The sequence below is a fragment of the Podarcis bocagei genome (genome assembly GCF_964188305.1).
Source record: "Podarcis bocagei genome assembly, chromosome: 1".
Taxonomy (NCBI): domain Eukaryota; kingdom Metazoa; phylum Chordata; class Lepidosauria; order Squamata; family Lacertidae; genus Podarcis; species Podarcis bocagei.
Window position 1 is genome coordinate 108,926,400 of NC_138125.1, and position 17,049 is coordinate 108,943,448.

A 17,049-nucleotide genomic window follows, 5' to 3' on the forward strand; every position below is an offset into this window, starting at 1 on the left:
ACCTTCCTGCTGGAGCGGTTCCTATTTATCTACTTGCACTTTGAGGTGCTTTTGAGCTGCTAGGTTGGCAGGAGCAGGGACCAAGCAACAGGAGCTCCTCCTGCTTAGGGTAGAACTAAAATCAAAGTGAAATTGGGCAAAGCAAGTCTGTCCTTTTCTGACTAAGGAACTGTCTTGGAACTCCAGAACTCTTCTGGAACAAGACATCACCCCAAATTCCCTATACCATGATATTCACCAGATATTCTTCAATAAGGTGCCTACAGAGTATAGTCTGAGAGGCTTTTGGAAAAGCCTGTCAAACCATACAGTGCATGGGAAGAGCTTAAAATACTAAACAAGTTTCAAAAGGGGGGATCAATAGGCAGGCTGACTGAGCAACTCCCTTCAGTTCCAGACAGAGCCCTGAAGGCCAAATTAGGTGTGACACCATTCACACAGTAAGCAATTCTGTGAATAGCATCTCATCTACTTTGGCCCTGAGAATATAAGCAAAGAGACTTCTTTTGGAATACAAACTCACGCCACTCTCTGTGTTCTCTTTGGAAAAGCCTGTTCACATGGGCAGTTATTCTACCAGTCCTTAGTTTATTTTAGGCTTGCCTGTTGCAGACCACTTTCATCTGCTTGGTTCTGTTTCATCCTGGCTCTTGCAGTTTTAATGGGACTGCGATTTAAATTATTTTAAACTGCCATGGGAGGAAGCCTTTTTGTCATGGCCAAAACGGTGGTACAGAACCCCATCACAAGTATAGGGATTTCGCTAGCATATCAAGCATATAGTGGCTGCACAAATAGGCATGGTGAGAAAATTCAGTCAGTTTTCTGCTCCCATGTTCCCCAACCAAACTAAAATATCCTTCCTAAAAGGGCAAGGAACTGCAGGATATCAACAAACAAAAATGCAAATTAAAAAATGTAAGCAAAAGGACTCCAACATGTGGCTGTGCACAGAAGATGCTGTCTAGATGAGAGCATTGTGTTCAGTGGGGTTCTCTGAGCATTGAGATGCACACAGCAAATGAGCACCTAATCCATGAGGTTCCAAAAGTCAAAGGTGATCAGATATGCTCCTGGTCACGTCACTTCTCACCTATATGAGAGGCTGTTATAAAAATGGTTTGTTTTAACGCTGGCAGCTCCCACAGACCAGGTATTTTAGGGTCAGTTCTGGTATTATAGTAAATGCTTTTAATGATTTGATTATCATAAGAATATCGGCTGATTATTTGTTCTGATTGCTCATTAAGGTGTTTTCTCCTGCCTGAGGAAATGTAGAAAGCTCTCTTATACCAGGGCCAGGCTCAGATCACTGGTTGATCAATATCAGATATCTCCAGGATATCAGAAAGTGGACTTTTCTAGCCCTGCCAGTGATTGAACTGGGATATTTTGCATGCAGAGGATGTACTCTACCAATGAGCTACAGTCCTTCTCTAAAAAAACCATCTGATCAGGTAAAACTGATGGGTAAACCAGTAATAATGAAAAGCCGTAACAACTGCAGTTAGTGCTAATTTGCAAAACAAAATTTAAAAGGTCCCTGAAAGTAATTTCAAAATCCTTTATCCTGCTATCCACTTTGCATTTACCATGGTTACAAATAATATCTAGTTCCAAATATATATGATTAAGATGGTTGTGACATATGACTACAGAATCTTTATATCATATATTTGTCTGCTCTTGTGAAAGAGTTCTCTGGCATGGTACTGGGCGGGGGGCGGTTGTGGATTTATGTTCCTTTACAAACCCCTCTTACTCTCCTTAGGAAAAAAAATCTGTTTAAAAAGATTTCTGCATAAATACAATAGCTCCCTCTGCAGGTCTTGAAAAAAAAATCAATTTAAACCCCATAAAAACATGTATCCATCACTATGGTACTTTTAATTAAAGTAGACGCTAATAATGTGCTATTCATTCCATGCTAATTGCAATTTATTTTCACACAGATTAATGCAATATATGAATGTGATCATTGCTATGAATTTTATTTTGTGTGCTAGCATTGTATTCAAATCCACTTTCATTTTGAGAATGCTAGATCTCCTTAACCGCTACTCCACTGACTGTGTTACTTGTGTCAAAATGTGTTGTTCCGATTACAAAATGTATTTTTCTTAACTCTTTGGCTGCCTGACCATCAGCATGAGTTCATCTCTGGAAACAAAAGGCCCAAGTGTAGTTCCATGTTCATTCCTTTGTATGTCATATGAAAAACAACCTCTTCACCCCTTTATGCTTTGATTTTTGCTCTGAAACAAGAGGACTGAGGATAGTATCTCCTACACCCGACATATCATTAAGTTTTGTTTTGAATCACACACTCGCCCCTGAAATTATTGGTTTTCCTTGCTCCGGTGCCCGAACGTCCAACTGGGGCTACTTTGAACAATACTAACCCAGCCATTGCATAGAGGGAGACATTCTTCCCATCCATTGTGTCACTGTCTCTGTCTCTGTTATCCCTGGACATCTACCCAGGGACATCACATCCAAATTATGGACTATGCACACAAAATCCGACATACATAGATCAAAACCACATGGTCCGATAAAATCCGGGAGCTGAGCATTCATTTTTGGCCTGTGAAAATAGGCTTTTACATGCATAGGGCATCAGCTGGATATGCCATCGCCACATAGACAAGTGAAGATTGTGATGGTGGGCACAGTGCGCCAGTGTGCCATGCCACGTGATAGACAAGATTGCTGTTATTTGAACTGGCCCTTGGGAAAGTGGCAACAGGAAATAATTTCACAGGTAAAGTATTCTGGAAAGTTGAACTAATTCAGTAATGGTTTTTAGGGGGTGGTGGAAATAGCCCTCCTTTTAGTGTGCTCATTGATATTGACACTGTTCTATAGGACCAAGTTGCACAGTAGATTGGCATGGAGTTTGCACCACATGATACCACATGGGTAAGTGAAACTGCACAGTATGAGGGGAGAAAGACCCAGTGTGCTATGCAAACAGGCTGCATTGAGCATGGCCATTTACGCATTGCGCAAACAAATGCCCCCTCCCCGCAAAAAGAAGCACAGCACCAAAAAGAGACAGCAAAAGAAGACACAGATTTGCATTAAACTTATATGTGCAGGTATATATGTAGAAATGCAAAATTTGACGTTGTCACTTTAAATTGAACAGAAATATAACACATCTTACCATAGTGGGGAAGTCAATGATAAGGTGACCGTTGTGCCATTTCAGTTTGCTGCCTAAGTATTTAGTGTTGAGGTAGGCCACCTCAAGGAGCACCCCACTCTCCCTTCTTATGGTTCCCAGACTGAACAGCCCCTCTCACAGAAGACTCCTTCAATCAGAGGACTCGCCTCTGTAAAATAGGAGAGGAGGTGGTCCCTCTTAGCCATACTTGGCAGCAACCATCTGCCAGCACATATAGATTGCCGCAAAGGTTTTACAATGTGTTGCATTAACTAACGTTTGAAAGGGCACCCAACCCTGCTTCTGTGTATCTGGAGAGGGATGGTGGAAAAAAGAGGGATGCAGATTATTATGAGGCGTTTTAAGTGCTCAGCCCAAGTTACACATTGCTATCTAGGGAAGAACCTTTTTAATTTTACATTTATGTTGTATATTGATTTCCTTTGAAAGTGTTGACAAGGGCTATTACTAGTACCTGTCTAGTTAATACTTAATGGCGGTTATGCTCCTATGTCAAATGGGAACAATCTCACCTTGCACACAACTGAACACATTTCTGCACACATATTACTTGTGCAGGGATGGTTGTTGTTGTTTTTTAATCTATATGTTCAAACCCAGTTACCATCTATGTCCATCTATGAAAAATGAAAGTCTGCAAGCAAAATCGTTTCTCCATGTTTATGGCAGATTGCACTTCACTATTATTAACTGAGATTTTTCTGGTGGTCTCTCAACATGTTGATGCTGTTTTGTGAGGCTGTTTGCGGAACAGCTCGTGCTGATACTAACATATCCCTGAGGATTTGGAACAAACAAAAAAGCAAAATGTTGGGTCTAAGCCGAGATCACTCATTTGGTTTCAGTTGGGGTTTTTTCTTCCCCAATCAAAAAGCACCTCTATTTTTTATAATGACTTTTGGCACCTCTCTCGTTTTCTTGCAGTGGGAGGGCGGGCATTCATTTCTCACTTCCAATAGGCCAGAAGCCATCCAAGCAAGCCCCAAATGGACAAACGCCCAATGATGGATGTGTTCTGCCCCTGAAGTAGCCCATGTGATTGTGGGCATGGCTAAGGACATGACTTCTGATTGGCTGGTGAAGAGCGCTTCCCAAGGATGTAAACAGACAGGCTACGGGTTCATATCAAGCTCAGTCCAACCAGTTCTCCCCTCAGTATGGCCCCTAGGGACTGCACAGCTCATGCCTGATTTTATTCCCTCCCCCCTTTTAATTAAGAAGTATGTAGCCATTTTTGTTAGCGATGCCTGTGAGTGCTCCTGTAGGGAGAGCAAAAGCATGCCAAGATAAACGGAATGTGTTGTAGGTGTTAGGAAGACGAATTAATTTTGGATGAGCCAACCTCAACTTTCAAATTTCCTAACCTCCATCTGGTTAGCTATGCAGCTTTAATATTCTTTTAACAGATGCTTAATTTCCCTACCACCACCTCAAATGTATTTTACACATGTGATTGCATGCTGCCTCCTGAATGATTCCTCAAAGGGCCTAACTAGTACATATGGGGCTGTGTACACACAGAGCACCTGTAAAACGCCATTTCCTCCAAATAATCCTGGGAACTGGTTTATTTAGGGTGCTGGGAAATCAACCTCTGTGAGGGGTAAGCTGGAGTTCCCAAGGTTCTTTGGGGGCAAATAATGTCCTTTATACGTTATTTAATTGTATGGTGTGTATGCCGCAGGGTCCCAGGCCCCAACGAGCTTAGACAGCTGCCCTTGCTGTTTGCAGGCACAAACAGTCCCTCCTTCTCTGTCTTCTTGTCATACCAGAGAAGCCCTGGGAGAGTAAGCAGCCCCACCTAACACTCCCCCTTGGTCTCCCCTTATGTTCTTAGAGCAAGCAAGCAGCAAACTGTTTAGGAAATATCTGTTTGTGTTTTCAGATATACATTGAGAGCTCTGTGGTGGAAAAATTGTCCACAAAGGTCACAAGGGACAAGAAATATGGGCACCAAACATGATTCTGAAGAATCATAACTTTACTTAATTGAAAGAGGACCACCAGAAACTCATGGACACTTAGGTAAATGGGTACTTTGGTACATGACTGCTCAGACTTGACTTAAGTAGTGACTGTTTTTATCTAAATTGGACCAATGTACTACAGTGGATAACCAGTTTCTTGGGGAAGAGAGTAAATTCTTGTTTTATATGTTTTGCTGTTTTATTTGGGGAAACTCTCTCTATATATACAGTGGTACCTTGGGTTACAGACGCTTCAGGTTACAGATGCTTCAGGTTACAGACTCCGCTAACCCAGAAATAGTACCTCGGGTTAAGAACTTTGCTTCAGGATGAGAACAGAAATCGTGCTCCGGCAGCACGGCGGCAGCAGGAGGCCCCATTAGCTAAAGTGGTGCTTCAGGTTAAGAACAGTTTCAGGTTAAGAACGGACCTCCAGAACGAATTAAGTTCTTAACCTAAGGTACCACACTATATATATATATATATATATATATATATATATATATATATATATACACACACTATACACACACACACACACACACACACACACACATATATATATACACACAGAGAGAGAGAAGAGGGATAGAAGGATTAACTATAATCTGTGGTGGATTACATATAGCTTAACCAAAATAAATTATTACCAAATAGCAACAATGTATAAAGCCAATGAAAATGGAATATTCACAACTGAGGGATGTATAACCTCTCCTTTGACACTCCTATTTATTTATTTGCATTATACAGTAATGGGGGAACACCAAGATTCTGCTTCATAGGATAGCTTATCAGTAGAATCGAACCCTCATGGCAATGTTCTGTCTCCACTGTTAGAGGCAGCATTCTCCTGAATATCAGTTGCTGGAAACTGCTGGAGGAGAAAGTGCTGTTGCACTCAGGCCCTTGTGGGATTCCCAGAGACACCTGGTTGGCCACAGTGAGAGCAAGATGCTGGGCAAGATCCAGCAGGCACTTTTTACGTGCTTATGTTCATGACACCAAAAGCTCATATAGGTCAAGGTGCAATGGTAATCCCATATTCTGGCACAGCTTTCTGTTGAACTGGAGAACAGGTTCCTGCACATTCAACCATGTACTCAAATAGGGTTCGCGATGCTCCAGGGCACCCATGGTAGCATGATGTGTGAAAATACCTTAAGCTCTCCATTGCAAACCTCCACAGAATATCTGAGGAATAAGGGCCCTTGCCAAGCACTACAATATTTCATGTGCTCCTTCTTCATAAAATGATGACAGTATGAGTAGTTGGGTCTAGCAGAGTTATTCCTGCAGTTCACTTGGTGCAGAAACAGCTTTAAAATCGGAAGGTCTTTGACAGCTTAACTTTCCTCCCTCCTCGTCTCCTCCCACCTCCCTTATTATCAGCTGCCACACAAAGAATGAGAGAAGAATGTGATAATGTGTTCCATTATCCTTTCTGTCCAGCTTTTTAGTGGCTGGCAGTATTTGCTCCAGTCTTGCCTCCGAGCCGTATATTTCAATGTCAAGGGGGCTTATGCAATATTTAAGCTTGCATTACACTAAATTAATCTTAACATGAAAAATCTTTTGATTGCATAGGATGTTTTTGTCACTGACTGATCGACTAATTCATTTTATTCATATAGAAAGAGTAAGTCCTGACTTCTGTATATAAGCAGCAAGGATTGGGAATTCCTGTCTGTCTCACACTAGCCGAAATCAAACTACTGATGCTTTGCAAAAAATCATCATCATCATTATTTGTTCTATTTTTAAACCATCTTAGGACTTCTTGGAGGGACGTGGGTGGCGCTGTGGTCTAAACCACTGAACCTCTTGGGCTTGCCGATCAGAAGGTTGGCGGTTTGAATCCATGCGATGGAGTGAGCTCCTGTTGCTCGGGCCCAGCTCCTGCCAACCTAGCAGTTTGAAAGCACACCAAAAAGTGCAAGTAGATAAATAGGTACCACTCTAGTGGGAAGGTAAACGGCGTTTCCATGTGCTGCTCTGGTTTCGGTGTTCCATTGTGCCAGAAGCGGCTTAGTCATGCTGGCCACATAACCCAGAAAAACTGTCTGTGGACGAACGCTGGCTCCCTCAGCCTGTAAAGCGAGGTGAGCACCGCAACCCCAGAGGCATCTGTGACTGGACCTAATGGTCATGGGTACCTTTACCTTTGCCTTTAGGACTGCTTGGAGAATATTTGTAAAAACAATACAGTTTCAGGGTATATCTGAAAAAAGAATAATTGGGTAATCATAAAGAAGACTTTAGGAATGTCATAAGAGCCCCACTGGATTAAACCAATGACCCATATAGTCCAGTATCCTGTTCTCACCATAGCCAACTAGTCTATGGGATGCTCATAAGCAAGATCTTATGATATTCATGGACATATTACCTATGACAGTGGATGTAAAACTTAGTCATCAAGGCTAGTAATAATCATAAACAACAATCATTTCTAAAAAGAAACATTACACCATCATATAAGTACTGTAGCAGACATCATAATTACCCTGAGCTTGAACAATCAATTTCTTCCAAAAGCCTGGGTGGAAAGATAGGGTTTTGTTTGGGTGCCACTACCAAGAAGGTCCTATTCTGTATCACTGCACAAGGGGCTACATTTGCCAGAGGGGCAGTGAGACAGACCTCCCCTGCTGATCTCAGGGCGAGGGCTCGCTGATATACGGAAATATATTCCTTCAAAAATGTGACTGTGTCGTCAGGGATACCAATATCATAGTAGTAGTATTTTCCTGATCAGGAATTGAACAGGTAATCCTGAACAATGACGGAATTGTTGTCTGTTAGGAATGTGAGTGAACTGTATAAAATACCAGTTACAGCAACAATCTGAATCTATTGTGTATTTCACATAGCTCATTGCCTCTACAAGCCTATGTAAATATACCTTCGATTTATTTGAAATTCTGATTATCTACTTTTATGTCCCCAAGGCATTTGGATAATGATTGGAACTGCAAATCTCAGAAGATCATATTTTGATGTAAAACGGGCAATGGCAGAGAAGACAACCGAAGTTTAAATATTATTACCCAGGATTCAGTTTGCTCCAGAGCGGTTTATATTAAATGGGAGTGATTTCTTGCTGTTTCAAATGTTGCATTTTATTTTTTATTTTTTTACTGAAGCAACTTCTGCATCCAACAAAGAATGAAACAAACTAACACATAGATCATAATATGTAGCAATAACACAACAGCAAGTGATATGCAAGATTTGAGAAGCTGCAGTGGGTGGCAGTATCCCCACATGCACCGTCATACAGAAAACATGTGTGATTGTTCCGTGTATCAGTCTACATCTGAATCAGATTTTGTCCTTCAGTTAAATTTCTCCTGTGTACAAAATCTGCGACATATTTTGGAAGGTTGTTTACCTGTGATGCAGTTGGACACTTCCTAAAGATAAATTCTGACTAAATTCTAAATAATGTTTCCGAAGTTTGAGGAGCCGGCTCCCATCTGTGTATGGATGCAATTGGATACCAGTTTGAATCGGGGCGATGGACAGAACCTTTCAAAACCACATTGATTTTAAACATTGATTTCCAAACTGCACTTTATTTGTTTCTTAGAATTCCAGAGCAACGGTGGGTGTGATGCTGCTAGTATGTAATGTTTGAACCAGCCCTCATTCTTTGGCTATATCTCTGATTGAAAATTGAAATGTTTAGATTTATTAGTCCCTTCAAAGCCAATGAGCTGCAATTACTAGTCATTGATTCTAGCAGTAGGCAGCTAGTTGCTGAAGGCTTTTTCAGTAGAAAGAATTAAATAAACAACCAAGCTAATACTTCTGGATAAGGATATGAATACCAAAATGCATTAAAGGACATACAGTGGTACCTCAGGTTACAAACACCTCGGGTTACAAACACTTTGGGTTACAGACTCTGCTAACCTGGAAGTAGTACCTCGGGTTAAGAACTTTACCTCAGGATGAGAACAGAAGTCACATGGCGGCAGTGGGAGGCCCCATTAGCTAAAGTGGTAGCTCAGGTTAAGAACGGTTTCAGGTTAAGAACGGACCTCCGGAACGAATTAAGTTCGTAACCAGAGGTACCACTGTATAGCATCAGTTCAGTGAGGCTTAGGTGAGTAGTGAGATGTGCATAGAATGTCCATCTCCCCAGATGAACATCTGTAGCCATTTCAGGGGGGGGGGGCGTAAGTGTAAGGCTATATCCCTTGCTGGATCAAGGAAGTGCTGCTGTTTAACAATATGGTTGATTGTTCTGCACTTGGGAAGGGAAGGTACAAAATCCTACCCAGACATTTTTGACAGAAAAGAAATCAAAGTATTTTGCATAAACCAGGACTTTTACCTGAGACTAGTGAAATTTGATTTCCAAGCTTTCTGATTTTAAACGTATATTTCATGATTTGGCTGTACTCCCAACTATAACATGTTTAATTTCATTCCCCTGTTGCTGCTGTTGGGGGTTTTTTTTTGGTGTGCTTGAATATGACTTGCTTTGCACTGAATAATGAAATTTCTTTTTCCCCACCCCCACCCATGTTCCTTGATGCCTCGCCTTCCCAGGAAAGGGGGGGTGTATCCCACCTTATTACTAAATACAGGTCTCCTGCATGGACTAATTTGCTTCACCAAAACAGTGACCATTGTCAAATGCTTTGCATCACCATGGAAACAGTTGCCTTGGCCATACAAAGATCTGAGTACGCTACAAGACTCAGAGTTTCGGAGGAGTTGGACCCCCTTGTTTAAATCACAGTGGAAAGGTTTTAAGGGTAAATCTCTTATAGTCTTCTTCTTCCTTTTTTTGCAGTCTGAGCATTGCAGCACATTTGTCTTGATATAAGAGAGAACAGAAAATGGCTTTGCATCCCTCCTCTTCTCAGTGCCTTCTCATGCCATTACTCCAAGCACACAGAATCACGAATGCTTGTGCTGCTTCTGCTGCTGCCGTCGCCACCTGACTCAATCAAGTGGAGTGCATTGGATACCCACAGGCTACAAGTGCTGGAGAGGGGGGGGAGGGAGGAAGAACTGACTTGTATTTTAATTAATAGTGTGATACAGTATCTCAGCAGCAGCAGCAGCAGCTAGGCCCTTGGCAAGCTGATTTGCTGCATTCCTTACTTGAAGTATACAGTTTTCAATGTGTGGCCAATTCTGTCTCAAAATTTCTCTTGCAAATTTGTAGTATGAACTTTAAAAAAAATTGTAGGGTGCGGTCCTTCTCTTCCCACGCCCCACTCCCTTCCCCAAGAAAACAAGGAAAACAAGTGGTTACATAAGCTTCCACAATGAATTAGTTGCTTATAAAGGGAAAGTCTGGGCTCTTGGTAAAGAAAGAAAGGAACAGGCTGTTGATCAAAGTGCATGTTAAAACCAGTGCTTTTTTTTTTTCTTAAAAAATGTTTAGGGTTACTTTCATTCTGACTCAAGAAAATCACCATTTTATAGTTCAAATCGGGGGGGGGGGATAAATACAGTAAATGGACAAAAATACAAAGATTCACAAAATATTTAGGGGTATGCGTACCCCTGCGTACCCCCAGAAAAAAAGGACTAGTTAAAACCCTAACACTTATGGAATTGTAATGAAGAATCAAATGACCAGGTAATCAGAAAGATCCCTGAGAGTCTCAGAATAAACCCCTATGAGTTAGAAGGCTGATCTAGGTGGACAAATAGTTTAATTTGCGGTAAGGCAGTTTCCTATTTTCCGGACCTCCAAATATTAGATACCAAAACCTTCCAACCACTTACTCTTAAGTACACTCTTGGAAATCAAGGCAATGTACTGAAGGAGTAAACTATGCAGTTTCAGGTTCATGCAGTGAAATCGGTCCCTCTGATATCCATGGGTCTGAAGTGGGAATGGATAACTTGTGTCCCTCCAGTTGTTGCTCCCATCATCCCTGACCATTGGCCAAGTTAGTGACGGCTGATGGAAGTGGTAGGGCAGCAGAATCTTGAAGGCCACAGGTTAGCTATCCTGGATAGCTTTCCTGTTATATTGTGAGACGATATAGGAACATAGGAATCTGCCGTATACCAAATCAGATCATCAGATCATCTTGCTCAGTGTCCCTACACTGCCTGGCAGCAGATCTCCAGGGTTTCAGGAAGGAGATGCCAGCGATTGAACCTTGGACCTTCTGCATGAAAAGCAGATGGTCTACCGGCCCTTCCCTAGCATATAGGTCTAATTTTATCTTTTAGACTATTATGGTTGGCATATATAGCCTCCTCCCCATCCTTCCTCCGACTTTAAAAGTCACTGGGGAGAAAGACAGAAATCCAAGCGAAACTGTTTTGCTTTCCTAATTGAGTATCCTTAAGTCACATAGTCTTATAATATGCACACATTTTGTAAAAACAAAACAGCCCCTCACATCACAAATTAACAATGATTATTTATGCCCTCAGAAACCATGTTACCCAGCAGTGTTGTCAAAAGGTCAACCATTGCCTCAAACGGTGTAGAGCGCACAATGACCTAGAAGTACCATTGATAATGACCCTGTGGTTATGAGTCTTGAAGACTTAATCATTTGACATACAAGCAGCCCTAAGGCAGGCATAGCTGGCATTTTGGTTACCGAAACATGCACAGACAATATGCATTTTAAACCATTCTTGTTGTTTCTTTTGAAAGAAAGTGTGCCTGAGATAGCCAGTGGCCTACACAATGTCCTTTATTGTAACTGACTTCTCACTGCTGAAGCTCAGCGAGTTTAAAAAACAGGGCTGCCTACCATGCTAAGAATAGGGCTTCGTGTTTATTTAGGCTTTTGGTGCTCGCTCAAAGCACTTTCCATATATTATCTCAGCAATCTTCACAGTGACCCTATAAGTTGGGCCCAACTTGTCAGTCCCATGTTACAGATGATAAGGTTGGGACAGGCTGAGAGGCTGTATCTTGCCACAGGCCACCTACGGAGCTCATAGCTGAAGTGAAATTTGGGCGGCCACTTCTAATTTTCAACAGCAACAACAAAAAGAAGAGGAAATACTTCATATGCTAGATTTTAGGTATAGCTGCAGATTGAGAAATAGTTACTATTGTCTAAATAAAAATACATATCCCCAGAGCTATTTTTCTAGAACAAGAGGTGCTGGAACTCACCATGAACACCTCCCCTGTTCTCTTATAGTGGCAACGGTGCCCACCTGGGAGGTGCCAGAACTGAGTTCTGGCTGAAAAAATGCCCTGTATATCTGCTGTGATCTGAGTGACTTTTCAGTCTGCTGTCCAAATGCTGACTGTTGATGGACAACTTCAAGACTCCTGCTCTTCCTCCGTAAGCTTGGGCTGACAATGGAGGACCCTCCTTTTCCAAGGAGGACACAAGACCACCTGAGGCAATATGTGAACCAAAGACGGAATATGTGAACCAAAGACGGCTCATTGCATATGCCCTGTACTACCAAACCGCAACACTCTGTTTCTTAGCTGCACGCAGTACTACAGATTGATCCATAGGGAAACGTATGTGAAAAATGCCACACACATGTAATGCAACATCAGTGGAGATTTCTGGGGCTTTGGGGTGGGTGGGGACTAACTCATATCAAAAGCTTGAGGGGAATGGGTTGCTAGTGCAAGTTTTTGCATAATGCCAGTTATTAGTGCAGACATACCTGAATTATCCCTTAGTGTGTTTAGAAATCCTCTTAGAGGTTGAGTGATACACCTGCTGCCGTGGTCCTGTGCTGCCAACCACAGCAGAGCTCAGTGGAAGGAGAAGTCTGCCAACCAGCCAAGTCTCAGGGGGAGTACTTGCCTGGCGTCAGAGTACATAAACAAGGTCCAGTCCAGGCCTAAGGTCAGGAGTATCTCAGTTCACATAGTCAGACAATCTGGGGGGTCAAGAAAACCGAGGGTCCCAGGCCATGAGAAGCAAGAAGCAGAACGGTCTGGTCAGGAACGATGAATGTTGTTTCCAGAAACTGACAGAGGCTGGAAACCCTGCTTAAGAAAGCTGAAACCAGCTGGTTCTCATCAGGAGCAAGAAGGCCGATCAGCAGTAGCTGGAGTCACTTCGCCTTCTGCTCCTTCAGTCGGCTGCTCAGCAGGTGAAGCCGACTCCTGGCCCATGACACCTGCTTACAAACATCTCCACAACAAGCTGCCTCCAAAACAGGCACCGCAGCAATTGCTCATGAATAGTGCGTCTAGTTTTTACTGCCTAAGCAGTACTGTGCACCAGTAAAATCTGGACGCATTGCAAAAGGTATGGTTTTGGATTCAGGGTGAAATAAATGTCTCCAACTCATCCCAGTGTAAGTCACACTCACATTTCAACATACTACTTTGGTCTTGAGAATTGACCTTAGAAACCCCATTTGCCCTTTGCACCTACTGGTCTGTTCGGAAGCAATGGGGCCATGCTCTTCGCATAGTGTGTGCACATTGTTTGGGTTATCTCTATCTCTCTCTCTCACACACACACATATATATAATTCTGGTTGTGCTCCTATCCCTTAAAAAAAATCTGGTATGCGCTAGATGATTGTAATTACTGGAAAGCTTGATGGTGAGCATGCAATTTGCTTCAGCAGCTACTTGGCTTGTAGTTCTTAAGCACTGACAACTTTGTACAGTATACTGTCAGAATGTAATGCAATAAGCCATTATCATATTTTGATGGAACTATGACAGCTAAGTTGGGCTCTTACATTTCATGATTTAAAAAAAAAAGGTTTTGCTGATTTATCCTTAATACATCACATCACACTACACACACACATACACAAACAAACAAACAAACAACTGTGCTTTTAAGAAAAATGATTGCTTCTGTTATGGATTTCACGCAGCTAGGAAAACAAACCCGTCTACTTGCCATATGTTCCATTTTAATAAACTATACATTCATTTCGTTCAGCAACTTCAGCCTCTGGCTATCCATTGCCCTGTATATTAGTTTTAAATACACATTGCTTGCAATAACACATATCTGCCTCAAGTTAAGAAATGGTTAGATTTGCTTTATATTTGTGGTCCCATGGAAAACATTTATTCAATCCAAGGGAAAAATAAATGTGCTCCCTCAGCTCTGTCAAGTATAAACTGTTATTGATCCTCTAAATGAAATTTGTCCATGCTGATCGATCAAACACATTATCCCGCACCCACCCACCCCGCAGTCCATTACCAGCAATTGGAAACTCTCAAGCATCAATAGTTGTTTGATGGCACGGGCCTATAAATTGAGCCTATAAGCTTCCAATACCTGAGTTACTCTGCTTTGTTCTTCCCATGCCAAACAGTTCAACCTCTGAATATTTTCCCTTCTGAGAAGAAGGCTAAACAAAATTCAATTCAATAAAAACATGGGTGATATTTTTGTGTCATATAAGACTCAAGCAGCAGAGCAATGGCCATGGGTCTGGAAAGAAGTTGTTGAGAGAGACCATGGTACTGTTCACATAAAAAGTGTTGCAGACAATCTACTCTTTTGTAATATTTTTCTTTATCTTAGTCCACCTCCTAGAAAAGTGTTAAATAGTGGGTAGACATAGCAGACAACACAGTGATTTCTCCAAAGCAGCTCTTTATTTGTAAGCTGGACAGAACTGAACAGCAAACAGCTCAGCCGGCCTGCTTTTATAGGCAGCCGGCTGTCAACAATGTAGCAACAACAACCCAGGGTTTCCCGCCTAAACCAACTGACGTGGACCTGAGTGAAAACTACATACACAATACTCCTGCTGGCCAGGGTGAGAACTTCAATACATAACAAAAAGGGCCAAAGAATTCCTCCCAAATGTTCTCCACCATTTTTTGTAGTAGCCACCATTTTCCTATCACAATGCCCCAGAACAACTCTGTGTCTGAAGCATTGTGGAGGATACAAAATGGTGGCCAAGCTGCCAACACAGTTGCTGCTACTGGCACTTGCAATAGCACTAAAAGGGGGGGGGGATATTGTGCTACTGCAACTACTAATGGTGAGCAATCTTTGAGAAACTGTTGGAGAAATGTAGTGAAAGTGCCCCCCAATTTCTCTGCTCATAAACAGAGTGGAGAATTTTAAGGGACCATTTGTGTAAAACTCTAGTTAAGACTTGATAGACTTTAGGACTCTTCAGCTCTGATGTGGCACTAAAATGAAATACTCCATATAGATTCAGTGAGTTGAAAGGTGTAGGCCAGATTCCTTAGCATCACTCCCCAATTGGATGCTGAGACATGCTTTGACATCTTTGAGATCGCAGTCCATTACACCTGTGCCATTTTATCAGGGGACTGAGTAATATTAGTTATGAAAAATGGCTATGGGTTTGTGTTGAAATGGAAGAGCATCACCCCCATGTACCATTTTGTAAATGAAGTCAGGAAGCTATGCTCAGGAAACCTCAGCTGACTGTGGGCAAACCTACTGGTATGTTCATTTGTTGTTGCTCTTAATTAAAATTAAGGAAATCAAAAATAGATTAGAAGGGTTGTTGCCAGATTTGCTTGTCAGGCTGCAAGGATAAGGGAAAGTTATCGAAATCAATATGCTATTGATTGTGCATGTGAACACGCTGTCTGATACCTTTTATTTTCCTTGAGTACGCTAAAATATATGATGTTTGTGGTCTGTATTATTTTTGATGCTGTGGTCTAACCTTGACATACTAATGGAGCTAAGAGCTGTTGGTCCTTCCACGTAGATTTCAGCTTGCCAAATGAATGCCAGGTTCATTCTTTTAAAATTATTGGTTAATTAATTGCCCTGTGCTGACCATGCTGCTATTTGTCACAGGGGAGAAACATAAAGTTAGAATATTTGCGCCTGTATGTAATAAAATCATGTGGGAAGATCCAATTGCAGATCTCTTGGCATAACACGCCCCTTAGGAACGCCCACAAATCCTTGGATCAGAGCCTCTGCCTGTAGAACAAAGCGAATGCCATCATAGAGTTCGACTATTGTTGCTTTATTTAAGAACTTCATTTCAGGTAGATGGATAAAACAAAACAAAACAAGGGACTCTTGTCTCAACAGCTAGCTATCATGAAGAACTTCTCCTCTTTTGCTGTCAATAGCTCATATGTTGGTCTTCCGTCTTGCTGATAGGTAATAATTTTCAAAGCAAGCTTAGGGAGCTGTGACTCTTGATTAAAACTAATAAGGGAGGGAGACACGGGTTTTTAAAAATCTCTCAAGAAATTATTACTGACAACTCTCCCTTGAATTCCTATACAGAAGAAGAGCAGTGAGAATTTAAATACTCAGACTGGAGAAACTAATTAATCCAGTCTCCCTCCCCAGCCTTCATACAGGAAGCATGACTATCTACATCATTCAAGATTGCCACTTGCTACTAATGCTGTATATTAGCAGAAATCTGTGCAATACATTTACAATGCACTCATTAAAATCACAGTCTCAACCCCACATATAGGGTACATTCCAGCCAACCCTAAGTACTGTTTAGGCTTACATTCTTATTAGTGGTGTCTGGTCCATTAGGAAAAATCCAGCACTGCTCCACCAAGCCCAGACTTCACTTCATACTTACAGTTAGTCCAGGGAATGGTGCAGCTGGTCACCTTCCTTCTCCTTAATCTCACTGTTGCCCTTGTAGAACTCAACAGGAAGCAGAATGAAAAGAAAACTAGAATTAGTTTGCCTGTCATTGACTCTGGCTCCCCCTACTGTTGGCCTCCTTGCCTTCCACCCTACCAGTCCTAATCTGCAGCAGTCACCTACGCAGAACCCTACGCACACTGAATTGAGAGCAAACCTCTTTGAATACAGTAGGACTTCCTTTCAGAGGAACATGCATAGGGTTGCACTGCCCATTCATTACAGTGTAACTATTTCTGTGCATGCTCAGTTTTTGTTTCCTTTGAAATCAATGGGGCTTAAAATTTTGGTTGGATTAGAAGCAGGTTTGATAGTTTTC

At 41.8% G+C, this 17,049-nt stretch overlaps 1 long non-coding RNA gene across 1 annotated transcript in view; it reads right to left on the reverse strand.

Moving 5' to 3' along the window:
• The window catches only part of LOC308583729, a 40,811-nt gene extending 24,075 nt beyond the window's left edge, over positions 1-16,736 (reverse strand). The window contains exon 1 of the long non-coding RNA XR_014006380.1: positions 16,663-16,736. This is a non-coding gene — a long non-coding RNA (uncharacterized lncRNA). The remainder of the gene's footprint in view (positions 1-16,662) is intronic.
• Between the last annotated feature and the right edge of the window lie 313 nt (positions 16,737-17,049).